This window comes from Carassius gibelio, chromosome A5 (assembly GCF_023724105.1).
Source record: "Carassius gibelio isolate Cgi1373 ecotype wild population from Czech Republic chromosome A5, carGib1.2-hapl.c, whole genome shotgun sequence".
NCBI lineage: Eukaryota > Metazoa > Chordata > Actinopteri > Cypriniformes > Cyprinidae > Carassius > Carassius gibelio.
In genome coordinates this window covers 18,250,584-18,278,408 of record NC_068375.1, presented here as the reverse complement: position 1 = coordinate 18,278,408, position 27,825 = coordinate 18,250,584, and the positions used below count along the sequence as shown (strand labels likewise).

Sequence of the window (27,825 nt, the reverse complement as noted above, 5' to 3'; positions counted from 1 at the left end):
TTTAAACAGCATTTTCCTATTTTATTATATATATATATATATATATATATATATATATATATATATATATATATATATATATATATATTTAATCTATGCCTTTTTTCACAGCATCATTAATTGATAGATATCATAATCTTTTAAATAAATATATAATTTAGATTGTTTTATTATTTTAATTAACAAATTAAGATAAAAATATGCATAAAAATTATAAATAAAATGACAACCAGTTACAGGATCTACACTTTCTATTGTACATCCATGTAGTTTTCATGTAATTATTGGCAATATAGAGGTTTCTCTCTCTGTATTGGATGGTTACCGTCTGACTTGTATCCAGTTACACTGTAACATGTACACTGTAAAATTGACCAAAGTTTCTATGGCAATAGCATCAGTTCATGTAAATAGCGACCATAACATCATTAAAGTAAATGTAAGATAAACACAAACAGCAGGTAAATTTAGACAGGTGGAAACAATGACCATGGCATTTTTGTGCTAACCTGGTGTTAAACTGTGGCCCTGTGCCATGTGTTGTCTATCAGATGAGGAATGCGTGGCCTACTTTTCAAAGCCATGTCTTTCGTAATGTTTGCCTGGTTCTGCTAGCAAGTCTTCTGCTGGCTCACCGCAGAGATGTGTCCGTCATGTATGACCCATGACTCTGCTCGTCTTTGTACTCATGGTGTCATCAGAGCCATATTAACATCAAAGCACCAGCAGAACAGATGCTAATGTGTGTACTATAGTTCTGCTGGTGAAACTCACTGGGACGGCGCTGACACTGAAAGCACAGGACGCCGTGTTCTCAAACAGCAAGTCTGGTCCCTAAAGGAAGCTCGATATTGGATTGGACTGATTCTCTTCTCCCTCATTCACTCTAATGAAAGCCAATTATAATCTCATTTGCTGTATTTTGTTATGCATGCATGGATATCAGCAATGATGCTTGGAGTATTTGAGGGTTATTTGAAATCTCTCCCTTGAACTTGCAAGGTGTTTACTCGGCTTAATTTGATTATACGCTAGCATGTCCAAACAAGGCTGCAGGTGCATGCATTATCGTCTAACATTATCAGGGATGCAGTAAGCGCTCCCAGGGAAGCGCCGTGTTGTGGAGGTTAAACCGATGAATATTCTTTTTCCCTAAATGCGGGTTCTGCACATCTGATGCTTCATCTAATATGTTTCAACAAATAGAGCTAATATGTTGTCTAATTTCAGCCTCTAATTGTTCCATTTCGTCACTAAATTTCCTGGTCGCCTCAGTGAACGGATGCATGCGTTGTAAATCAAATAACCGCCGAATGGCTTTATTAAAAAAGCTAATTCAGGTCTTCTGCCATTGTTCGGAGCGCTCGAAGTGCCGGGCCGAGCTCACGTCCATGTTTATGTAATGAAAGGAGAGCGTGATGGATGAGTCAGCCTGTTCTCCATTCTGGAGTCATACTTGTTTGTTCCCTCATTAAATGTATGAATTATAAAACAGGGTTCTCAGAGGGTCGAGGAAGTGAGTGGATGCAAATAAGGCCTGTTGAAAGAAACAATGACACAGACAGTCTCTACCTCTCACTAATCAGCTGCAGTTTTGCCTGATTGTGTACTATGACTGACAGAAATCACATTGCAAATGGGCAAGAGGTGTTAGAAGAGCCAAAGGAGGTGGTTTTAGGTATAACATACAAGAAGTGAAAAGATTCATTAGGGATGGGTGACAGTAATGATTGGCCATAAAAACACAAAACTGCTTTATTGGTTAATTATTTTTTTTATTGTAATATTTTTTAACTGATTCAGAAATTTAGAATTTTTCAATCACATTTTTTTCTCTCACAATTTTTAGTTTCAAATGTACATTTTTATACAATTAAATCTGTATTCTTTTTTTTTTTTTCGGTTACATCATTTTTACTGGTAGTTGCTGTATTGGGTCATTGCTTATTTGCATAAATGGGTTCATGAGTACTTTATATGTTGATTATTCAAATCTAAAATGATCAAAATGCAAACACCTAGTTTTTATGTTCATAATGCCATGGCTTTAAGTAAATGATTATTTTACGTTGATGCTAGAATGAACTATCGTGTTTGCAACATTCCCACTTTCTCAAGCTGAATGAACGTTTCAGCAGTTAAACTCATTACTGTTGTTAAAGTAAAACACTAAGTGTGGTTAAAGTCCTTATGCCAATATGCTTGAGTCTTGGCACTGAGAGGCATTGTTTGCCCACATGAAGCACATTGTGCACATGGCTGCCCTCATTTGCTTTAGAACAGTCTCTGGACTGTGACCTGCTTAATGAGACAACTCATTTTATTCTACATCTTCTGTTGTTTTGGTTTGTTTGTTTTTGTTTGTTCTTGTACTCCTGCCCCAGGTCAATAAATCGGCTCGGAGAGCTCTAGCTGCATGTGAAAAGCTTGTCTGAACTATGGAAAAACTGAAGCATGCCTGGCCAGCTGTCTCTGGAACTGAAAACAGCACCCATGTCTGCTGGCACCGGTGCATGTAGCAACGGATAAATCAGCACAGTCAGCATCCATTCATCTGAAAACTGATGAGAAAGCGTTTGTGATATTTCTTTTTTTTTTTTCTTTTTTCAAATAGGCCTATTTGATCATGCAAACTCAACTGAAGTTTAACTCAATTTCTTTCTGTTTGTTCTTCAGAGGTGCCCACGATATTGTGTCTGTTTACCCTGGTCCCTCTGGTCTGTCTTTGGGCTGGACTGCACATGGCCTACAGACACCTGTGGATGCTGATCCTCCTTGTTATCTTCAACATCTTTGTGGTAAGAACATACAAACAGTATGATGTAACTTTTATTAAAGTCCTCTCTTCCTTTTTAAAGCCATTTCATGTACATATTTAAGTTACGGTTTATACTAGCTAGTAAGTTTTATTCATATTTTACAAATAAATGCTGTTCTTTTGAAGTTTCTGTTCATCAAAGAATCATGTAGAAAATGTGTCACGATTTCATTAAAATATTAAGTAAGCATAACATTTCTGAAGGATCATGTGACACTGAAGACCGGGGCTCTGCCATTACATGAATAAATGACATTTTAAAATATAATAAAATAGAAAATGGATATTGTAAATGGCTTTTATATTTCACAATATTGCTGTGTACATATATATATATATATATATATATATATATATATATATATATATATATATATATATATATATATATATATATATATATATAAATATATATTAATTAAAGGGGACATCAGATGTCCATTTTCCAAGTTGGTATGATTGTTACCTCTTTTTTTTAATAGATAGATAGATAAATAAATAAATAAATAAATAAATAAATAAATAAAAAGCTAAAAAATTTAACGTTTAATCCAATGTCCCTTTTAATAAATGCATGCTTGGTGAGCACAAATGGCTTCTTTCAAAAATGTAACGAAGACCTTTTTGAATGGTAGTTTATTCATTTTGTCATGATTCTGCCCTCGTGTCCTTGATTTTTCCTAGTCTTGAGGCAGGATCATGACAGACCCATGTTTTGTGTACAAGCGCATGGCCTTGTCTTTGGGCCATGTGCTTGTGTTGTCTCGTTCCCTTGCCCCGCCCCCCTTGTTAACCTAGTCGTGTCTTGATTGTCCCATCTGTGCCACCTGTCGTGTCTTGATTGTTTCCCCTATTTAGGTCTCCAAGTGTGCTCTGTCTTGCGTCGGTTCATTGTGATTTCTGTACTACTTATGTGTACTTGTCATTGTGATTGTACCTGTGATTGTGATTGTTCCACTCTGTGATTGTTCCTTAAGAAGTGTTTGTATTACCGTGAGTGTTTGTTTATAGTTAGTATTTAGAGTCCTTGTTTATCTTGTCAGTCCAGTCCTGTTTTAGTTATTTAGTCTTTACCTTGCTCCGTGTTTTCCCCCTCGTGGGTTTTTGTTTCCCCTTTTGTAATAAACCCTTTGTTTGAGAATCCCTGTCTGCACCTGAGTTCCTCCCTTACCAATACCTGACACATTTAGTTAGTATGGAAAGGCAATTATCGATGATGCTTTTTACAAAACAGAGCAAGTTGGGACTGGTTAATTTATCAATGCGCTCAATCTAATCTTATCTCTATAGTTTTTTTTTTACTGAACTCTGTGTGAAAGTGATAAGGTTGTGACCCCTAGAATCACAGTCAGTTAGATTTAACGGTCCACAGAATAAAACCATTAAGTCCTAATCCTGAAGATTGATCAGTTCAGGTAATCTTCCCATTTGAGGGCCCAGACGGCTCTTAACCTTTAGTTAAAGACCTGCAAACACATGTTTTATCTCTGAAAACAAATGTATTATTCTCATAATCACCTTGCTATCACTGCAAAACTGCGCAATCTGCTAAAGTGTAGTTTCATTCCAGCTCTAGATTGATCAAATAGATAGTTACTGTAGCCCATTGTTTCCTAAAGACTCTGTACCTCTTGCATAACATCTTAAAGATATTGGCCATGTTCTTAAGTGGAGGTGGTCAGGGTCATTGTATGAAGATGAGAGTCTGTTTATCTGTTCACTAGATGAGTGAAGTCCACCACAGTCAATAAAGCTGGATAGAGTAATCACTTGACCAACTGCAAAGGATGGTTTCTCTCAAAAACTCATTAACATCAGGGTTGTGTTACAAGGAAGAAGAAAGTTTGTACTTTTCACTCAAAATGTAATGTTAAAATGTTACATAACTGTTACATATGCAACATTTTGCAGGCAAAAACAGGTTGGGAAACAGTGTAGCGAAGCTTGAAGCATAGCGTACACAGAAACCACTTTCAAACCAAGCAGATTTCTCTTGGTCAGTGTTGAGTTTGCAAGGGGAAGATGCATTTTCGTCCTTATGCTAAACTCCTGATCGCACAGGTTCCTATTGAAATGGCTTGAAATCACTGATGAAGTTTTGCCGAGTGATGGGGAATGTGAATGCATCTTAATGCTGATGGCCCTTTTCTGCTAAATACTTTTTAGGCTTTTCTTCCTTGAACAGATGCAGGTATTTATGAAATTCACGTTCTATTGGTACTTTCTTATTTCACACTCGGATTTTTTTTTTATATTTATGTAAAAAAAAGAGAAAACTGCATCATATAGAACTGCAGTAGAAATAGATGATTGATATATAATAAACATAGCAAACACAATATGGCTTACAACATCAAAATTTACATGGCCTTGTTCAGGTTTCTCTAACAAGTAACATTTTAACAGTCCTAAAACCCTTCCTATCAGCAGAAAAGATGAAAAACATCCATAACACTGCTTTCTGCCTTTAATATTTCATCACTGTTACACTACAGTTAGTGTAAACAACAAATAAACACAGTTGATATGGTTGAGTATATTTGTTCTGTTTCTGTGTTGCTTGTCCTACATTAAAGACTGACTAATATCAGGTCAGAGAAGTTGTTGTTGTTTCTGACATAGTCAAAACATGACAGGGTTGAACATGATGCCCTTCACCTAGAAAGAGCATAAATAGCATGGACATTTGTTTTGGCTTCCATTGAGTCAAACTCTAACACAGAAATGTCAGCAGTGCCTACAACAATACATGATCTCCTCCTCGGGAAAATATTCACGAACATGTTTGTGAGGCCAGTACAGACATCAGTGGACATGCTGATATATGCTTTATACTAGTTTTTCAATTCTCTTATTTCCTGCAAACGCTTCAGTCTGTTTTCAATAACCAATCCTCGAGCGTCTGTTTTTATGGGTGCTGTGTTTTCCATGATGCAAATTTTCCATGCTCGTCCTTTTTCCTTCTTTTTTTTCAGTGGCTGTTGCCATGAAAGCAGTTAAGCTGCAGTAATGTCATTTAAATGGCGCTAGTTCCTCTCTGATTGGGAAGCCTGATTTTTAGGATGTAAGGATATGTACAATAAAGAAGGTGAAAAAGCTATCAAGGTATATGTCTGCTTATGTGTATGCAAAAGGAAGGTCTTCTTTTAGATGCATTAAAAAATAAATCTCATGTACCAAAAACTGTCGAACGGTATTATGCATGATTTCTATTGAATAGGTAATGTAGAATAGTTAACGAGGCAGTTTTCTTTCCCGCAGTCCAACTTACTTTTTACTTCTAATGCATCTAAAAGAAGACCTTAATGCACACCTCTAATGCTTTTATTTTAATGTATTTTAAAATTTGGATTCGATTCCAGTGTCACATGATTCTTTAGAGGTCGTTCCAATATTCTGACTTGGTCCTTAAATAGCATTTCTTATTATCAATGTAGTAAACAGTTGTGCTGCTTAATATTTGTGATATTTATTTATTTTTCCAGGTTCCATTCGGTTTCTTATTAGATGTGACAGGTAAAGAAAATAGTGGATATAAGTGCACACACATACCACTTACAAAACATAAGAGAAAAAGACAGAATCAACACTCTTTATTCTTATCCTATAAAAAATACTGGAAAACAACCTTAAGTAGCACCCAAAAATGACAATGCACACCTCTATGACACCTTTTTAATGAATTCTGATTATTCTGAATGATTATGTTTATTAACTGTTTATCCATTATCTGTGAAGTTATTGTATGACTCCAGTAGAAGTAGAATATGACGTACAGAACTATATAGATGACTTTAATGACACTTCTGTCTTACTTTAAAGATTCTGCTACAGTATGGCTTTTTTAAGGTGAACTATTCATTTAAGGGCAATCCTTTAATCACTGGTCTCTCTCTGTTTTTTTTTTTTTGTTTTTTTTTCACACCCTTTTTGCATGGTGCATCATGTCATTTCATTTCCCTTATATCAAATGTAGTAAAAACCACACCTGTCTATTCTGAACTGAGAACAGTTATGGTATTAGCAGAAGTACATGAGCGTACCGCTCTGGTCTGTCAGGAATCAGTGATAAAGCTGCCCAGTGAAGCAAGGGCTGCCCTCTTAAAGTCTATAAATACTGCCTGAAATAAATACTTTCTGTGAGTGGTATGTGTGTGCATTTATATCCACTTTTTTCTTTACCTTTCACTGATGCTGAGCCACAGTGGTTTCAGTGAGGGCTGAATTATGGTTATTTTTCATTTGGATGAATTTCAACTGAAGTAAATCTAGTCCCTTAAACATATATGTTACTATATTTGATCTGTATTCTCTTCTCTCCAGATATTTTCCACACTGTTTAAATCATTATTATAATGCAAGAACCCTTATCACATTATCCACTGTCTCTATTCCTCAGAAACTTTCTCTATATTTCTCTGTATTTCCAGCTCAGCACTTTTCCCCTCATTTTAGTTTCACCTGCAGTCTGTCACCCACACGTTCCATTTGTTATGACATTTCTGGTGTTCATGAGATATTTGGCACAAATATGTGTACAGCAATATTCAGCTGGGTGCTGCTGGCCAATATAAATCGTGGTTGGTCAGACCCTCATTGACAATGATGTCAGAGGGAGGGAAATTATGTCATGCTGTCCCAAAATCTGGATTTTGAGACCAAATGATTAATTGGTGATATTTGTTCTTTTTGTTTAGTTGGCACAAACACATTTAGAATGCAAACCAAAAGGTCACTTTAGATCACTTTACGTCACTTCCTTACTCAGTTTGAAATGTTACTCCTGAAAGAATTTTAAACTAGACTTTAATGATTTCTTTAAACACTATGTGTATATATATATATATATATATATATATATAAAGAATAAGTATGTTCCAAAATGCTGATACATAAATCAAATATAGTTCAATCAATGCTAAAATGCAAAATATATATTACATTTTCTCATTTAAAAATCAGTAGGGCTTCACATAACTTACTGTTTAAGTATCAGATCTATTGACTAGCATCATATGGACACCCTGCACTACTATGACTCTATTCATCTGCAGTGTCAGTATGCTCAGCTCATCTAACTTGTGATTCATCTTTTTCAGATCTGTATGTGTTTTCTGTCTATCTCATCATGCATAATCAGCACTTCTGGCCTGCTAAAGCAACCTACACCATGCACTGGTGCTGCTACTGTCGGTAGAGGGGAAATCAGCAAGTCCAAACAGAACCTCATCAGTGCCATGGAAAAACTGTGTCTGTCACTCTTTGATATAGCAGTGGTATATAACAGCATTTCAAACCACACATGTACTGTATATGTAAGATTACATTGATAGCCTTTAGATTTATGTGTTTACATAACCACATATATATCATTCTCCAGCCAAGATAGAGGACTTCGTTCACTGATTCAGCTCCTGCACACACAGACTGTAAAAGTGTTATGTAATAAAGAGGCCTGGTGTAGAAGCTCACATTCCTCTGAGCCCTCTATGTAAACTATTCACAGATCCGGGAAAGAGGGTGTAAGGGAGGTTAGGAGGGGAAACATGGGACTGTGAAGTGAGCACAGGCTGCCTGAGAAAGATGGGCAGAGATCAAGAAAGGCTTTTAGAGATGATATTCCTTCGGTCTGCAACTTTAATGCTGAGCTGTTCTCAAGACACTATACTTTATTAATGAGACTTAAAAGTATACTACTGCAGAAGCTTTACATTGAGTAGAATTTATATAGATTTATATATTTTTTTTAATCATGAATAGAAATGAATACAACAGAAATGTAGGTCTATGTATATATATAATTGTATGTGTGTGTGTGTGTGTGTGTATACTATTTATTATTATTTATTTATTTTTCTCAGAATAGTTTTAACATGATAATGGATATGACAGTGTTAATGTATTTGGTCTTGGTGGACTGGTAAAGTTGAAACTTAAAGGATGAAAGTAAAAACCCTTTAGAATAGCTTCATTAAACCTTCACATATTTCACTCTACTTCTTTGTACTTTGTTTTTGTGCCGTCAGAGTGCTAATGATGAGACTTGGGTGAAGTCTCCAATCAATCCAAAAATGTAATAAAGTTTATATAAAGCAGAAAAAATCCATCCAAAGTGGCTTGAAATTGTTCGAAATATATTGATTTATTCAGGTAAAGTCAATTTATTCCCTAAAACCCCTGTTGATTCTATAGTTTCCCACTCATATTGAGTTTTGATTTGAAAATACAGCCTAAGTGTACAAATCCATAAGATTGTGGCTTGACTCTAGTTTTAGGGACACTGACCTCCAAGTGCAGATTTGAGAGAAGTGGAGTAATCGTGTTTTGTTCATGAGAGCACTGACTCCTCGCTTAAAGCAGCTCGTAGGGTCGCATGTGTCCTCGAGACAAGAGACAGTTAGACTCGGAGGAGGTGACTGTGGAGAGAGGAAAGAAAACAGTGCTCTGGAGGGGTGGCTGTCTCCTCAGGCTCTTCAAACATGACATGACTAGGTGCCTGGTGGTGCTCAGTTCACCCGCTGTACATTCTGTTCTGATAACAGGACTGTTGATGGACTATTGTATCAGAATGAGGTGCCTGGGACATGGGGGACTGGAGTGGCCTCTCTCTCCATCCTCATTGGAAAAAGCGCCCAGCCAAAGGAAATGTTGCGTTTTAATGGGGTTAATTATTCTTTACATTCAAGACTGAAATGAGTGAAAGAGTAGGTTTATATCACTGGATAGAGTCAGAAGGTTAGTGTGATGAGTATCACTGCCTCTTCATGACATACTGTAAGTCAGCAGTTTCTACAGTATTTAGTTTTGAATGTCTCTCAAGTGTGAGAATGTTAGAAATGTGTCAGCTGGTAAAGAGTTTGTTATGCCATTTATATTACGATTATTATTAAAGGTTGTTTTTGTAGCAAATATAGTTGGCTGTGTTGTTGTTAACAGTATTGTTAATCATCAGTTTGCTGTATTATAATATAATTTAAATTATGTGAGTAAGCATATTATGTTCAAGTTAACTTCATTTAAAAAAAAGAAAAAAAATGTTGTAGCATTATAAACTTTCTTCACATATACATCTCATCCCCTGTTAAATCAATTCATTACGAAACGTCTGAATGCTTGTGAATGCTGACTCACCCCCACAGACCCATCTTTATAGACATCCAAGCCCTGGTAACCTCTGACTGACCCCTGCACCAGACACACCGGTGAATGGCTGATTTGCATGGCTCCTTTCAGCTCATACTGAGTGCACAAACTAGATCATCTACAAAAGGCATTTTAATTTGGTGAAGCTTTGAAAATTGGAAGTTATTTATTGTGACATTTAAAGATCTTTTTTGTAACGTTTTGCAGATCTCTGCAGACTGGGAGAGAGCTTCACTGAGGCCCAGCAGTCAGCCTAGCAGTGTTTTCAAACTGATTCCTCAGGACGAGACCTGCTTCATCAACATTAATCTGGTGCAGGACGAGGAGTTACAGGAGGTTGATGACCTCATAGACCCTAGAAAGTCCCTTTCTTAAAAAAATGCACCTACATCCTTACAGATCTATAATTCCTGTGAATTTTTTTTTGGAGAATACTAGTTTAGTTTTTTTTTTTTTTTTTTTTTTTTTATATCGCAGACACAGATCTCTAACCTCACTATTTTTTGTACTGAAAATTGTAAAAAGAAACCTATATATACATAAAGTTTTTAAGCTGTATTTTTATGTGTGAATTTAATTATATATATATATATATATATATATATATATATATATATATATATATATATATATATATATGTGTGTGTGTGTGTGTGTGTGTGTGTGTGTGTGTGTGTGTGTGTGTGTGTGAATATAATTATCACTAAATTAATTTGTGGAGGTTTCAGTATTGTTTTGAATGGAAATGTCCTGCAGATTGAGTGGCAGTCTATCCAGTAAGTCCCATAATTCTGCTGCTATGTGTAACAAATAATAAATGATTCAACCACTATTCGATGTGTAATGACTGGATATTTATCGCGCTGATGTACTTCATAATAAACAATGAAAATATCTGCCTGGCATTAAAATTATAGTACATTTTCAGAACTGATTAAGGTATGTAAACCGAACATGGTTTGTGTATGTGAACATATCGTATCAGTCTGGAGCTTAACAAACCAGTTCTACAAATTTGCCAAGTGAAACTGAAAGTTGTTTGTGTTTTTAGGACAACTGATAAAAAAAAAAAAAAAAAAAAAAATCATAATGTTTCAAACTAGGCATTTATAGTTTTTTTTTTTGTATGTATTTGTTTGAGTTAAACATTTGTAATAAAAACAGTAATAGTAGAGGATCAGCACCTCACTTTGTGTGAAAAACAACCTGTTTTGATTGTGATTGTAGCACATCAGCTGAACAGACCAGCAGTTGTTTTATATTCGGTCACAGTGTGGTATATTGAAGAAAAAACTCATTCTGACTGCTCAGTTTCATTTCCTTCAGCAAGTTTCTCGCTGGTCTGAGGGGACAGGTGGTAAAGCTGAATAGATGACCTACTGCATAATTGCTCTTATATTTCTGGAGAGATTTCAGACATGGCAAAGACTTTACAGTGTGTGTGTGTGTGTGTGTGTGTGTGTGTGTGTGTGTGTGTGTGTGTGTGTGTGTGTGTGTGTGTGTGTTGGACTGAAATGGGCAGCAAGGGAAACCACTGTAGACCAGAGAGGTTTGCGGTCTGACCTTCTTGGATGATACAAGTGTGGCACACCCAAGACTAAAGAGCTGCCGTCAGCTACATCAACCCATGGCTCTGTAAGAGCTAAAACAGCCACCATATGTCCTCCCATTAGTTAAACAGGGTTTTTTATTTTTATTTTTATTTTTATTTTTTGAGGAAATGATTTTACAACATAACAAACCATATGAATGGAAATAAATATTTAAAATATTATGTAAGATTACTGTTCAGTAAACTAAACTGGAGTGAAGCTGAAGTGACCTCTGCAGAAGTCGTCCAAAGGTAAGAGTTGCAGTAGCTCCACTCATTCAGTTATGTTAATATTTGAAATGAAATGGACTGTGAGTTAATGATAAGAGGAGCACTAGTGCTGCTCATTTAGACTTGACCTTATGGGTCAATGAGGCTCAACTAATGACCTGGACGTGTGTCTTGTGGACTCTGTCGGTCGATAAGATGCTGTCTGATTAACTTGATGCTTTTGTGTTCTGTTTTCTCATTCTCTCTTTGCACAGTTTAATTTATTTTGCTCTTTTTCACTCTCTCTAATGGGTGACTATACAATTTCTTTTGCATCTATTGTAACATTTGTAATTTTTAAATTGATGTTGTAATTCTTTTCTTTGTTATAGCCATTAAGTACAAGTCTTCTACCCTAGTCTTTTTTGTCCAATTTACTTAGCTTTTTTTTTTTTTTGCATCAAAACATAGATTGTAATGTTGTGGTTCACCTTGTAGCTGGTTGGTTTGGTTCAACTCTTTAACAAAGACTTTTCAAAAAAAACCTACTGGATTTTAATGATGCTTATGTACTATTAAAGTGAAAAGTAGGCTACATTCTGGGATTGCTTTCTCCACAAACAAAATATATGCAATGCTTGCATATTGTTTCTCCGAAAGACGGGATCTTAGAAAGCAGGATAATCTTCTGAAGCAGCATTTGCGTAGGAGTTTGTCAATGGTGCTTAAGAAACGTGGCCTACGTAGGAAGTCCACAGATTTCTTCCTCTCAGAGATGTCCACCTTCTTTAAATCATGCAACCCCTTTATGGACCCATATCGTCCCTCCATCTCCCCCAGCTAAAGAAAACACATTCTCGTGGTCCAGAGCGGCTGCAACACCCCCGAAACAAACGCATGATTTTTGAGGTCAGAGGTCTGTAGCCTCTTAGATTTTGCACGGTCAGAGTCGGATCAGTTCCAGATGAGTGTGCTCCAGTCAGAAGGGAGACGGATAAACTTCACCATATGGCCTGTCTTACCATCTGATCTGCATCTGCTGTGACACAGTGTGAGTAGTTCGGCACAAGCTGGGATGTGGAGTGCGCTTGAGAAACAGACTTTACATGTTTTCAAGCTGCTTAACTCTTGCTACTAAAAACCTTTGCTCATATTCCGATTGGGCTTGGAATCATATATATATATATATATATATATATATATATATATATATATATATATATATATATATAAATATATATATATATATATATATATATATATATATTGTTCAGACAAAAAATTCATTTACTCAACCTCATGTCGTTCCAAACGTGTATGGTATTATTGCTTCTGTGTAACACAAAAGAAGATATGTTGAATATTTTTTGAATAAATCAGCGTATCAGAATGATTTCTGAAAGGTCGTGTGACATTGAAGATGGCTGCTGAAATTTCAGCCTTGCCATCACAGATATGAATACCATTTTAAAATCTATTACAATATATATATAATAGCTCTTTTAAATTAATAATTCACAATAATAATGTTTTTGCTGTATTTTTCATTAAATAAATGCAGCCTTGGTGAGCATAAGAGACTTTTGAATTGCAGTGTCAATAGGAAAAATAATATTGGACCCCATTTACTTTGATTGTCTGGACAAACACACTTCTGTGCTGTACATGTATGTACTGTACAAGTGTAGGATGTTTTCACTACAACTGCAGCCGTATTTGATATTCACATTGGGCTTATCGCATTGGAAAGGAGAAGTGTTGTGTAAATAAACTCAGACTCTGTGAAAGTCTCCTGAGGGTTAAAACTCTTATCATAACTAGAAGTGAACACCGAGTACATTCTGTATTTATTTTTTCATCCAAATTAGTGTAAACAATAAAACTCGTAAAATTTCCGTGTGACTGTTAGGAAACACACCTCGTGTATAAATAAGAGAGTAGCACATTGTGTCCAAAGTGCAAAAACCCTAAGGGATAGTTTACCCAAAAGTAAACATTTGCTAAGAAGTATTTATTCATTTGCACAAGTATTTTTACATCCAAGATGTAGATACATTGTTTAATTGTTTGTTTGTTTTGTTTTTTAATCGAGCGGATTTGGAGAAATTTAGCAGTACTCACCAATGGATCCTTTGTAGTGAATGGGTGCCATCAGAATGAGAGTCTAAACAGATGATATAAACATCACAATAATCCACAAGTGATCCACACGACTCCAATACATCAATTAATGTCTTGAGAATTGAAAAACAAAACATTCAAAATTCATCATTTAGGCATTTTAAACTTCAAATTGTAGCTAAAATACCTCCATCTTCTATCTATAATGTTACTTTCTCCACTAAAAAATGTTGTCTTATCTGAAACAGGAGAGAACTATACACAGATCAAGGACAGTTAACTAGCGAAAACATCAAGTGTGTTGAAGCAATAGTTTGAAGTTTTGAATATCTTGATAAAAATATATATATATAAAAAATAAAATGTTTAAACTCTGATTCTGACAGCACCCATTCACTGCAGAAGATCCGGTGGTGAGAGAGTGATGTGATGCAAAATTTCTCCAGATCTGTTCTGATGAAGAAATGAACCCATCTACATCTTGATTTTTGAATGTCCTGAGGGTAAATCTTCAGGAAATTGTGATTTTTGGGTGAACTATTCCTTTCTAATGTTATTAAAAAAAAATTATAAAAATAATAATAATATATATACAATATATATATATATATATATATATATGATCTGTGACACAAACACATAAAGTGATGTCATAGCATCCTCAAATAGTATTTTGGTAAGAACGAGCAAGATGAGACATTATGGGCCAGTCTGGTATTGTAATCATGTCTCCACAATGCTGCCTGTTACCTGTGTCAAGAACTTTTCGATTCTGATGACTGTTTTCATTTCGAGAAGGAAACTGATACTGTTTTCAGGTGGGGATTGCCAAGATGTCCAGAAGCTTGCTTTGGTCTAGATCTCCAGATCTTCAGCCCTTAGACATCATTGTGGTGTGTGATTATGTGTTCTTGGCATTGAGAATCATGGCTCTGATCTGGGTCTGAAAGCACAGTCTCAACTTATGGACCACAGTCTACTTGCACTAAAGATAATATTTACTTCAACCACAGGTCGGTATTGAATGATCTTCATTATAGGGAATTCCGTGGAATCCATCCTGTGATTCTAAACCACTGTATAGAGTAGGAATGAATTTAGAATTTTCTCAGTTTAGTTCATTATAGTGGACAGCTAGATCTTGGCCTTGAGATGTCTAGCCTTGGTCTGGATCCTTGGGTATGCCTTAACACTGGCATGCAGAAATCATGTTAATGCTGCACGCCACTGCAGCTATGTCAGATGGCATGGATAGCCAATGTGTTGTGCACCGAGAGCAAGAACATTGGTGTTCTGTTTATACTTTTAGCACCTCTTCACAGAACAAATAGATTCAGGGTTTGGAGTCTGTCTTACTGTTTTGTTCCAGATATTGACCTCAATTAGTAAAAGTCAGTCAGTTGTTGAGGCCGAAGCTGCTCTGGCGTTCTGTTCAGCACTCTCTGGAATCTCCGCTATATTTAGTGTGGCTGGTACAACACGCTATGAATCTCCAACAACTTGATGCTAAATCTGCAGAGCAACAACAGCCTGCAAAACATTCTTCTAAGTTATCAGTCAAGCCAAGAGTGTTGTCTAATGTATGATTACATGGTTTGTAGGAGCTGCCCTTTGGTCTCTTATCTTCAGCCAGTTGTAAAGTAGGTCACATCTTCAGTGGGTAAAAATATATCACTGCTGGTGGATGCTGGATCCCGTGTTGACTGATGCTGCAGGTATTAAGTGGTCTGCTGTGGAGGAGACCCGGTTTGCAATGATTCTAGAACATGCTTGACCTTCAGCTGAAAATGGCTTTACCAATAGGCTACTGTAGTCTCTCGTTTTTAAAAACAACAAGCATTCAAAGGTCAATGATTAAACCATATCACATCAACCATTTCAACCAAATGTTAGTTCTTTCCTTGCATGACTGGTAATTATTTCAACATCCAACATAATATTGCATATTTCCAATAATAGTTTACCAATCAATGCTTGACAGTGTGGTGCTAAACTAAACATTTGTTGAATTTGTTTAAGTGTTACAGGAACACAGAAAGATTTCCAGTAAAGACTGTATCTGGAATTGTTTGTCACTTTCTGCTTTACCCTGTGGCATATTTTAATGCACCTCATACCAGCTGGGTCAGACCATTTGAAATGGTTCACGCACCTGTTGTCTCATTATTCAACACGTCACAGACAGTATGAGGAAAAAAATGAAAACTGACTCTTTGTCTTTGTCCAAAAATGACTTGAACAGTTTTAGACATGCATAAAGGCTTTTAATGTCATTACCTAAAATCCCAATGAAGTCAGTTTTTGTCAAGTTCACACAAGTATCCTTTCCTATTCATGCTATATTTTAGTTTCTGTCACTTTTTTGTTATAGAATTATGTTATATAAGCTGACACTAAAGTGGCCAAATACTGTAGATATAGGGGCTGCTGTATGTGTGGGATTCTGCACCTTGCATAGTTATGCAATACTGTGCTGTTTTCCTCCTACGCCGCTTTAACATTTATTAATCTCATGTGCCTATCGCTTCAAAGCTACATTGACCTGTGTGTTATGATGTAGTAGTTGTTGTTGTTGTTGTAAAAACATAAAATATCCTTCTCTTAACCTTTGGCAATAGCCTGAAATCTATATTCCTTGAATATGAATGTGTTATAAACTACCGCCCACAACAGAAAGACAACAGACCAGCGAAAACTAGACTGCTGTTTTCATTGTGGTTAAATTTTTTTCTTTTTTTTTTTGCGGCAAACACAATTGAAGTTTAAGCTTTTCTGCTTTGTACGTTGTGACTAAAATTAAGATGCTATGTCTGAGTTTTAAATTCATTGTTTTCCAATACTATGTGGACATTCAAACAACACACACATATTTACTTGTTGAACATTTAATTTTTAAACCACAATGGGCACTTTGAGCATAGAGAATTTCTAACTAAAGAAACAGCTCTGTACTTTGAAAGGAGAAACAGCCCTGTACTTTTCATGAGGAGTTCAGTGTGCTGGCGTACAGTTGGGGAAAGTCCTTAACTGAGTGTAAGAGGCACATGTGTAATACATTCCTTTCACACAACTCTCAGTGCTGCTGACTCAGCCTGTCACAATCGCTCTCTGACTTTCAGGATGTGAGAGATTGAACTTCACACAGGGAATTATTACCTTTTGGCAGCACCTCCAGAGGCTGATTTAAAAGAAACTGCTCTCAACACAGAATAACTCTCAGTGTTATCCAAACCAGAAGAAATAACTTGAAGCAACAGAGGAGGAATGAGAACTACGATTTTACAAGAAATGTTGTAAAAAAAAATATATAAAAAAATAAATAGAGAACAGAGGATCAATAGTTTTTTTTCTGCAATATGAGTAATGACAAGTCATTGTTTAATAATGGTCTTGGAAAAGACCATGCTGGAATCTGTTTTTAGAAATCTGTTATTTTAGTATAACTGATATACTATTATAGGTTTTGTGAATGTTTTTTTTTTTTTTTTTTTTTTTTTTTTTTTTTCACAGATACAATCAGTTAGTTTGCTTTCATGGACTTTGTTTTCTTTAGCCACATGTGTTTCTTTGTCTTAGTTTCCCGCCAGTCATCGGTCATCATGTACACTCATCTAGTCATAACACCTGTTCATTATCACTGTCTGTCATGCCTTAGTTATTCCTTCTCGGCCCCTCATATGGTTCATTCACCGTTTACGTTAATGTGTGTTACTTCAGCATGTTTAGATTATTCTTGTATGGATTAAACTTCATGTTGGAACGCTATTAAACATCTTTGTGCCTTCTTCTGGGATGCACCGTGACAATTTTGAATTATGCTGTTTTTTAATTTAATTTTACTTCTTATTCCAATGAAAGCTTTAGTAACCTTTTGTGTTTTATGTAAAAAAAAAAAAATATATATATATATATATATATATATATTTTTTTTTTTAATGTGTAAAAATATAAACTTATTAAGTTAAAAAAAAAATTGTTTTAGTTATTTTAGTGTGGAAATGTTTCCTTGGCAATTGCTGTAGCTAAAATATGTTTTAAAATATTATGTTTTTTCAGTTTATGTATTTTATTTCAAGTGTGTTTTTTTTTTTTTTTTTTTTTTTTTAACAATAATCCTGGCTATAACATTTTGAAAACTGATAAGAGAGAGATGATGAGCAGAAGTTCTACAGAGTGGCGTCAGTGATGGATTCCTGGGTTAAGGTGGACAGGAAGTGCTTGTTTTCTCAGAGACTAGAAGGAGACCATGGGGCAGAGAGTGGCATCATGTAGGTGTGTCTACTGTCCCGGCTCCTCATTGGTCGGCTCTGAGTCCATAGTATTATTGCATATCATTGACTCTCAGATTCAGTGCTGAATCATGTTACAGCCATGCATAGGAAGAGAAAATGAGCTGGAAAGAAAAGGGTGGGGGATGAGCAGATAAATAATTTTGAGCTGGAGTATGGTTACCACGTTTTAACATTCAGAGCTTCCTGCTTATTCAGCATGTATGTTTAAAAGCTACATAATCAAATTTAAGTAGATTCAATTAACTTTAAAGGTTCCCCTCTAGGGATCGCTCTCTGTTTGCCACTGGCTCTCTCCTTGTGTCAGTCAAAATCAGATATAGAGTCAAAACAATGCTTTGCTTTATTTTAAGAGCACATGTTGCATTTAGGATGTATGCAATGCAGGGACTTTACACAGAGACATTCCACCATTATTACAGCTAAGCTGCAAAAACAGCTCATTTTACAACTGTCTGGTTAATACAGTATGAGGTTAACACTGGACAACTGCAAAAAGCAATTTTAATGGTCAGTGAAAAAGTGGGAATTGTCTTTAAAATATTAATTATTACTACTAATAATAAATTAAATGTTGAAATAAAATTAATATAAAAAATCTATATAATAATGATACATTTATTATTCTATAATTTTAAAAATATATAATAAACCTTGAATAATAGTATAACTAATCATAACAACTAATTATAACCAATTATATAGATAATAATAAGAATTATTATTATTGTTGTTATTAAAAATGATGACAAATTTATGATATGCTCCCTTTAGTTAAAAAATATTATGGTCACATTTGCTGGGAGTAGAAGATGCTCTCTGCGGGTGTGTGTGTGTGTGTGTGTGTGTGAAATTGAGAACAGAAAGAACATTTAAATGAGAAAGAAAACATTTAACTAATAATAATAATAATGTGGTATACATCTGGAACAGAATATTTATGTATATATTTGTGGATTATTTACTGTATATAAAGCTGTATAAATAAAACTATGTACTGTATATGTATTAACAATACGAGAGAGAGAGAGAGAGAGAGTATAATAATAGTTAGTTATTAGGAAATGAATTAAAAAGACAAGTGGTCATTTATGTATTAGCTTTTTAAGCTGGAGATAACATGAGGGGAAAATATGCCTCGACAGAAATCTGCACGTCTGCCTGAGGGGAGAAGTGTAAACAGGTTGTGACCGGTATGATAGGGGTCTGTGATGATTGTACCTGCCTGATTTTTCACTCTGGATTTGTACAAGTCCTGAAGGTTGGACAGGTACACACCTATTACCATTTCAGCTGTTCTAACAGTCTGTTGCAGTCTTCATATATCTGATTTGCTGGCTGACCCAAACCAGACAGTTAAAGAAATGCACAGAACTGTTAAACTGTGTCATCTGCGCCTGTGGAAGGTTGAACATGTTTAGTTGACAAAGGAAGTACAACCTCTGCTGGGCCTTTTGCACAATGGAGTCAATGTGATTGCCCCACTTCAGGTCCTGTGTGATGGTGGTGTCCAGAAAACTGAATGACTCTTCTGTAGCCACAGTGCTGATCGTGATAGTGAGTGGGGGGTGCAGGGGGGGTTTCTCCTAAAACCAGGGGTCTTTAGAGGTGCAGTCATTTGTGTAGTAAGAGAAAAACAAAGGGGAGAGCACACATCCCTGAGGAGCTCCAGTGCTGATGGTGCGGGTGTTGGATGTGAGTTTTCCCAGCCTCACTAGCTGCTGCCTGTCTGTCAGGAAGCTGATGATCCACTGACAGATGGAGGTGGGTGCAGAGAGCTGTGTCAGTTTAATCAGGAGGGTATCCAGGATGATGGTGTTATCCAGCAAAGGTCCAGTTATGTCGTTCAAGTAGGCCAACACCAGTCTCTCAAATTACTTTATGACCACAGACATTAAAACAACAGGTCTGTGATCATTTGGTTCCCTGATTTTTGGTTTCTTGGCTACAGGAATTATGGTGAAGCATTTAAAGCAGGAGGGGACAAATGGCTCCAGTGATCTGTTGAAGATCAGTGTGAAGATGGGTGACAGTTGGACAGCACAGGCTGGAGAGACATCGTCTAGACCTTTGGCTTTCCTTATCTTCTGTTTCCTGAAGACTTTGTGTATATCATCTTCAGAGATCTTAAATGCAGGCTGAGAAGCAGTAAGTGGGAGGGAGGGGGAGGGTGTTGATGGCTGTGTTGTGAGACAGTCAGAGCAGGCGTGGGGTGTGAGACAAGGCTTTTCAAACCTGTAGTAAAACTCTTTCAAACCATAGACTAAAAGATGATACTCCAGTGCTAAGGGATTGGGTCTTGTAGCTGGTGATGGTTTTCAGGCCTTGCTACACTAAAGTAGCATAGATGCTTGAAAACAGCTTTTCAGAGTAGATACTCTTATCTACCTATCCGATGTGTATTTGGTCTGTTTGTACAAGGCTTTGTCTCCACTCCTGTAGGCATCCTCTTTGGCCTGGTGAAGATGTTTGAGTTTTGCATTGAACCAAAGTTTGTGCTTGTTAAATGTTAAATAAGTGATATGCATCCTTTAAAACTGTGCAGCAATCTGTATTTAGGCAGTTTGCAGGTGAGATTAGCTTTATTAAAATCATAAAGAATGATTATGAAAGAGTCTGGGTGGTAAAATGGTCACGTATGTACTCTACCGGCCTTCATTGATATAAAAACATAATCCACTGCGTATGGTTTCCCTCATTTTGTCTGGAATGGCTCCGTTCAACCAGGTTTCCGTGAAGCAAAGTGCAGCAGAGTTTAAAAGTCCTTGTTTGTGTGGGTGAGGAGTAGTAGTTTGTCTGTTTTATTTGCTAGGATCCGAGATGAATGGCAGGTCTAGGCAGACAAATGCAGCTCTGGAGCACACACTGTTCCCCCATTACATAACCACCAGTTGTTATGATATGAATCTGCTTAGATCATACCCTTACTCAAATCTTCATCAGCATTTAGTATGATGGGGTAATACCTTTGCAAGCTAAACTCTAGTAGCTAATCAGCTATTATCCACCAACAAGATTTTATATAAAATATAAAATAAAATAACACACAATTCTTTGCAAAGCATCTCATTCCCATCAATAAGCTGCCACATTTCCACAAGTGCTTGGGTGCAAAAAGAAAAGAACACAAGGGAATTATTAAAGGTGTGGTGTGTATATTCCATGCCACTATCAGCACCTAACCAAATTTTAGTTTGACTCCTGCACTGCTCCAGGTGTGTGTTCATGGTTTCTGTGTGTTTACTGCTGTGTGTGGGTACTTTGGATGGGTTAAATACAGAGCACGAATTCTGAGTATGGGTCACCATACTTGGCTGATTGTCACGTCACTTCTTCACTTCTTCTACCCTTCACTAAGCCAGGAATATTCAGTTGTTTGGGTAAAAAAAAACTGGGTTAGTGGTTCATGTGAGTAATTTTACCATGGCAGCATCACCCTTATTCTCGTTTTTCTCTACACAGTAGCTATGGCAGTTTTAGCACATTTATTCAGAATACAATATAATGCACATTTAAACTTTTAATTCCAGCTAGCAAAAGCAGTTTAACAGACATGTAAATGGAGTCTCAGGCAGTAAAATGTGAGTGTTTGTTCGTGCATGTGTTGGGATGGTAGTGGGGGGATTTCTCAGAGCTGTCAGCTCCTGCTGCACCTGCTGTTTTGCAGCTCAGAGGCGCAGGAGGGGTCAAGGCTCATCATGACTCAGGAACAGAGGAGAAACAGAGGGTATGTGAGTCAGCCTGTTGCCTGAAAAGGAAACTGGATGGTGCTAGAAAGAGAAGGGAACTCACTTTTCCTAATAAAAGAGCTGCTCAGTCCCTGTTTGGTGTGATTTAATTTTAGAGATTAATTTAAATGTTACATAACACACATATGATTCCTACTATAACTGAGAACATGAATTCAGTGGGATTAACTGTTTATGCATTTGGTCATTCAGTATTTATGCCCACTAGGTGACCAAACTGCAAAAATAATGACTGTTTCCAAACAGGTTTCTCATACACTTGCCCCATTTTCGCACAGACACTAAGTCCTGCCCCAAAAGTCATGCCATTGCTTGAGCCAGTGAACTGATTGTAGAGACATAAAGTCAAGACTTTACTGGTGTCACGATCATGGACTTTCTGTTCCTTTTGTGTTTCCTTATTTTGGTCAGGTCCCATTCCTTGTTTTGTTAATTGATTGATCCCCACCTGTTTTCCGTTCCCCTGATTACTTTCCTTGTGTTTAAAAACCCTGTCTGTTTAGTTCCGCCTGGTCTGCAATTGATGTTAAATATGTTATGCATGCTGATTTTATGTCCTGAAGTTCTGATGGGTGAAGATTTGTGTTGGATGTACCTTTTTCTCCCGTGATAATTGAAATACTCTTTTGATTTATATCCTCCTCGTGCGTTGTATGTACACTCCAGCATACATTTGTAACAGAATTTCGGACCCAACAGTGAGTTTAGCAGCGATTTTTCTTTCTGTTTTGTTTTCTCCCTCTCCCGGAATGGCTATCCCAGCAGTCCGACTTCTGTGCTTGGACTATCTAGAATGTTCGCTGGAGGACCACACCAGGGACTTTATCGATCTGGCGTGCATTACCAACTTCCCAGACCACTCGCTCTATACTTTTTTATTACACCGGCATGAGCGAGCGGTGTATAACAGATCCCTGTTCACCGTGGGCCCCACTGAGGAGGATATCTCCAGCCCCACTCCCGAACCAGAGATCAGCCAGCCGTCATCTCGCTGCACGGAGAAGCTGCCTTAGCCCACCACAGACAGAGAGTCTGAGCACACCACGACGGAGCCTATCGTCGCCATGGAGCCTGATCCTCTAGCAGTGTCTGACCAGGTGTGTGAGCAGACAACACCGTGCGTTGTGGGATTACTGGTGAGCACCGAGGGCATGGAGGAGAGCCCTGCCCATACTCCTTAGACTGTGGGTGAGCTGAAACTGGTTTCTGAAGTTAATGGACATTTTTCAAATGGACCTTATAGACTGGTTCGGTGAGGTATTACACAAATCTCCTGTTTCTCCGCTGGTTCCGTCCAGCTCTGAATTTCCTGTGTCTCCGCTGGTTCTGTCCAGCCCTGATCCTCCTGTGTTCCCTCCCAGCCTCCCTCTCCCACCTCCTCCTAGACCAGTCAGTTCCTCTGCTCCATTTCTGCTGGTTCCGTCCAGCCCTGAATCTCCTGTATCTCTGCTGGTTCCGTCCAGCCCTGATCCTCCTGTAATCCCTCCCAGCCTCCCTCTCCCACCTCCTCTTAGATCAGTCAGTTCCTCAACCAGATCTCCACTGGTGCCAGACAGTCCCGCAGCTCACCCTCAGTCAGCACCATCTAAGCGTGATGATTCACCACGGGAAATCCAGTCTCCAGCTCCACCTTGGTGTGAGGATTGCCTGCAGCCTCCGAGTCCTTGACTCCACCTCGGTCCTTCGACCCAGCAGCACCGCCTTGGCTCTTAGCTCCCTCATCTCCACCATAGCCTGGCATCCCACCAGCTCCACCGGGTTCCCTCATCCCTCGGGCTCCACCTTGGTCAGTCGTCAACCATCCGTCGCTTTGGGAATTCCATTCCTCTGGCTTCGCCTCATCACTCCATCCCTCCAGCTCTGTCAGGCTCTTCCTTCCCTCCAGTTCCACCTCCATCATCAGTCACTTCAGCTCTGCAGCGTTCTTACAGGGCCCCTGCCTCCGCCTTGGTCGCCTGAGCCTTCTGCTCCGCCTTGGCCCTCCTGATCCTCTGCTTCACCCTGGCTCTCTGTCTGCTTCGCTCCAACCTGGACTCCTCATCCACTGGCGCAGTCTCCGTCAGTCGCCCCCCTGGTGTTGTCTGCTCCTCCTCCTCCATGGCTCCTCCCTCCGTCGACTTCACCGTCGGTCAGCATCCTGGTTGGTCTCTGGATGACCATCTGGCTTCTCTTGCTCTGGCCTCTCCCTGTCTCCTCCCTCCATCCACTCCACCCTGGTTCCATGCTTCCTCTCCATTGCCTGCCCCTTTCCTGACCCATGCCCTCCTCCAGAACCCCCACCCTCCCTCCGCTGGAATATCTCTTCCAGGAGGGGGTGAACTGTCACGATCGTGGACCTTCTTTTCCTTTTGTGTTTCCTTATTTTGGTCATGTCCCGTTCCTCATTTTGTTAATTGATTGATCCCCACCTGTTTCCATTCTCCAGGTTACTTTCCTTGTTTTTAAATACCCTGTCTGTTTCCACCTGGTCTGTGATTGATGTTAAATATGTTATGTCTTGAAGTTCTAATGGTTGAAGATTTGTGTTGGATGTACCCTTTTCTCCCGTGATAATTAAAATACTCTTTGATTTTTATCCTCATGCGTTGTATTTACACTCTATCATACATTTGTAACTACTGGAGAATTTAATGTTAAAATGTATTCCTGACCAGGGACAGAAAAGGTGACACCTTAAACATAAGATTTGACTATTTTAAAAAGACTATATGGTTCAGTATCATAAACGAAGTAGGTACATTTAATACATTGTACAATGGTACATTATATATGATTTTTTTTTTTTTGAATGCTTATACAGTAAACTCTAAAATCAGATTTATAACTACAGACCTATTAATGTTGCTGTCCACTAAAGCTACACCGTGTTCTTGTTCACTAGCCCCTGCACAAACCTCTACAGTCGCATTCTCTATTTAGTGTCCTATTAATCATCTACTGACATAACAGTTGTATTTGTGCCATAGTGTGACTTGCCAATCCTTTGTACAGCACAGCCTCAGTCTCCTTATCATCAATGCATGACACATCACAACCCCTGAGTTTTCTATACTGCTGTTCTGCAAGAGCTCAAAAGTATCTTCAAAGCATGACTGAGGGAGAAAGTATAACTGTAAACTGTAGATAGTAGATTAATAACAGCAGTAAAACAAAAATCAAATCATGTTAATTCATGCACTTTAATTACCTGTATTAAGTATCTTTGCATAGAGGCATTAAACCTATAATACATTTGCCATCACTGAAACTATACAGAAAATAATGCTGATTACTATCATAACACTAAATCAAGGAATCAGACTGCTCTTCACAGTCGGGAACTTGAACCTTTGCCCCTATGGTTTAAGTGTAGACAAGCCCAAAGTTATGCAGTCTATGCTGGGAGTCGTAAACTTGGGGACCTCAACTAGCCTGAGAAATCCCATACTATCAAGTTCCCTCCTTCTTATCCAGAGCCATACTGCAAAACAAGATGAAGCAACTGGCCTGTGCATGTCAATAGCTCAGAGAGCTCTCACATCTGTTCCCTTCCCTACTTGTGTTTGCTTTGTTGCTGTGGTCACAGATGGGTGTGAATGTTTGGGTTTTACAGTATGTTACATCATGACACACACACATTTGGATGGAAAACTGACTTTCATGTAGATTGACTTATGACTATATGATTGGTTTTATATGTCACAGTATAAAGTGAATTGAGACTGAGAAGTTGTAAACAAGTTTAAAAACGGTCTATCTATCTATCTATCTATCTATCTATCTATCTATCTATCTATCTATCTATCTATCTATCTATCTATCTATCTATCTATCTATCTATCTATCTATCTATCTATCTATCTATCCATCTATTTTTATTTCATTTATTTATTGAAAACATTTTTTAAATGTTATTTGTTAAAATTAAATATAATTTTATATTCATTGCTAGATAAAATAAAATCATTTTAACCTGAGGTAGATCAACATTTTCTAAAGGTTAAGCACCTAATTTCACTGACCATTAAAAATACTAAACTAAATAAATAAATGTATTAATATTTCATGCCTCATTTTTGTATAATGTGTGGAAAGTGCCACTTGTACAACTATATACAATTTTACGAGTGAACAATATTTCTCAGTTATCTCTCCAGCACTGGTGATTCGGAAAAAATCTAGAAAATAGAAAGGGAAAAGAGCTAACAGAGATTGAAACTAGATGCAGTGATGATTAATAAAGGATACGCAGCAGATATGATGGAATTACATGAGGATACTTTATTTGCAATTTTCCTCACTTTTAAACTGGTGTCATAACAGTTTAAAAAAGGCCACAAGATATGAAATGTACTAAACACAGTTAAGGGAGCATGACCGTATCTTCTAGAAGCTCCATTCCCCTTTGAGCGTGAGGCTCGTGGTAAGGAGGCACGACAGTAGGATTTAACAGTTATTAGGAAAAGCTGAGACCTGTATAGCGTCAGCATGGACTAAATCAGCAGCTGCCTTCACTAGTAATCCCACCTCTCTTTTTGTTGGGGCCCAGGGTCAGCACAGTACAAAGGGCCTGACCTGCAAGAGTCAATGGAGTAGAGGCCTATAGCAGGACAGAATAAAGTGCTGGGTCAAAGCTGAGTCATCATAGATCCTAGAAACAGCACTCGACTGCCTGCAGAGAAGACAATACAGTTGTAGACTTATGTAATACACCTGCCAGCTGCAACCAGCTTATCTGGGTGAGGATGTACCCAGGCATTTCACATTTCAGTGCCTCATGTTATCTTGTCCTCATTTTACATTTGCGAAACGGCAGCCCTTAGGTTAAAAATAAGATACTGTAAGATCTTTCAGCATGATAACCCAAAGCAAACTAGCAAAACAACTATACAGTGGCTGTCAGGAAGGAATATGAATGGCCTTGAGAGGCCTAATCACAACACTGACCTAAATACAAATTTAAACCTGTAACAACTTCTGACAAATGTGTGTAAAGTTAGAAATATAATAATTCAAGTATATGCTGTAATGAGTTACTAATACTTTAAAATAAATGTTATTTAAATATGTGTTATTTCATAGAGTTCGTGTTTAGTAGTAATATTTAGTTAATTTACATTCAATTATATACATTTATGATAATAAATATACCTTAATTTATTTTTATTGTGTTTATGTTTTTTTTTTCCATTTAGGCTCTGTCCTCCACGTAAAATTCTAAAAGCCTAAAATTCAGTCAGTAATCATAACACATGAATGATGCAACTACCATGGATTTTCTAATTATGTCACAACTGAGCTGCAAATCAATAATCAGCCTGTGGTCAAAACTAATGTATAACCTCACACACTTACCTCCAGCAATGCAAATACACATTTAAAAATGACCATAGATTAAAATATGTATTGGCCTGGCTTTAATTAGGACATTTAGTCCATAGTTAAATTAGGATAAGTATTTTTTATAAACATTTCTTAAACATTACTGGTGTGCATCTTTTGACAAAACAAGGGCACTGATATATTTTAAGATCAATCAGTGCAAGTTTCTTTCATGTGAAAGACTTAAACTCAGACTTACGTCTGGGACTATAAGCCTTGTCTGTGAAACCGGAAGGTTGAAATAAATCATTTGAGCAATAAGTTGGCATAAAAGCATTTCAGTGTAAATTATGATAATGAAATATTAAAATTCATTAGATGAAAATATGGTAAGGAACTAAATTCAATAACTATTATATGAATTCAAGCCACAGTTTATATATATATATATATATATATATATATATATATATATATATATATATATATATATATATATATATATATATATATATTTTGTATTATAACAATATTCATTTGGGTCTGTTCTAACATGAATCTTAGTTTATAGGCTAGTATTTTTTAACCAACCCTGATGGTCAA

General features: G+C 37.2%; 1 long non-coding RNA gene across 1 annotated transcript; it reads left to right on the top strand.

Moving 5' to 3' along the window:
• The first annotated feature begins 1,940 nt into the window (after window positions 1–1,940).
• LOC127999149 (uncharacterized) lies at window positions 1,941–10,497 on the top strand. Its single transcript, XR_008171978.1, has 3 exons — window positions 1,941–2,574; window positions 2,677–2,798; window positions 7,918–10,497. It is a non-coding gene; the product is annotated as an uncharacterized LOC127999149 (long non-coding RNA).
• Window positions 10,498–27,825: the final 17,328 nt, after the last annotated feature.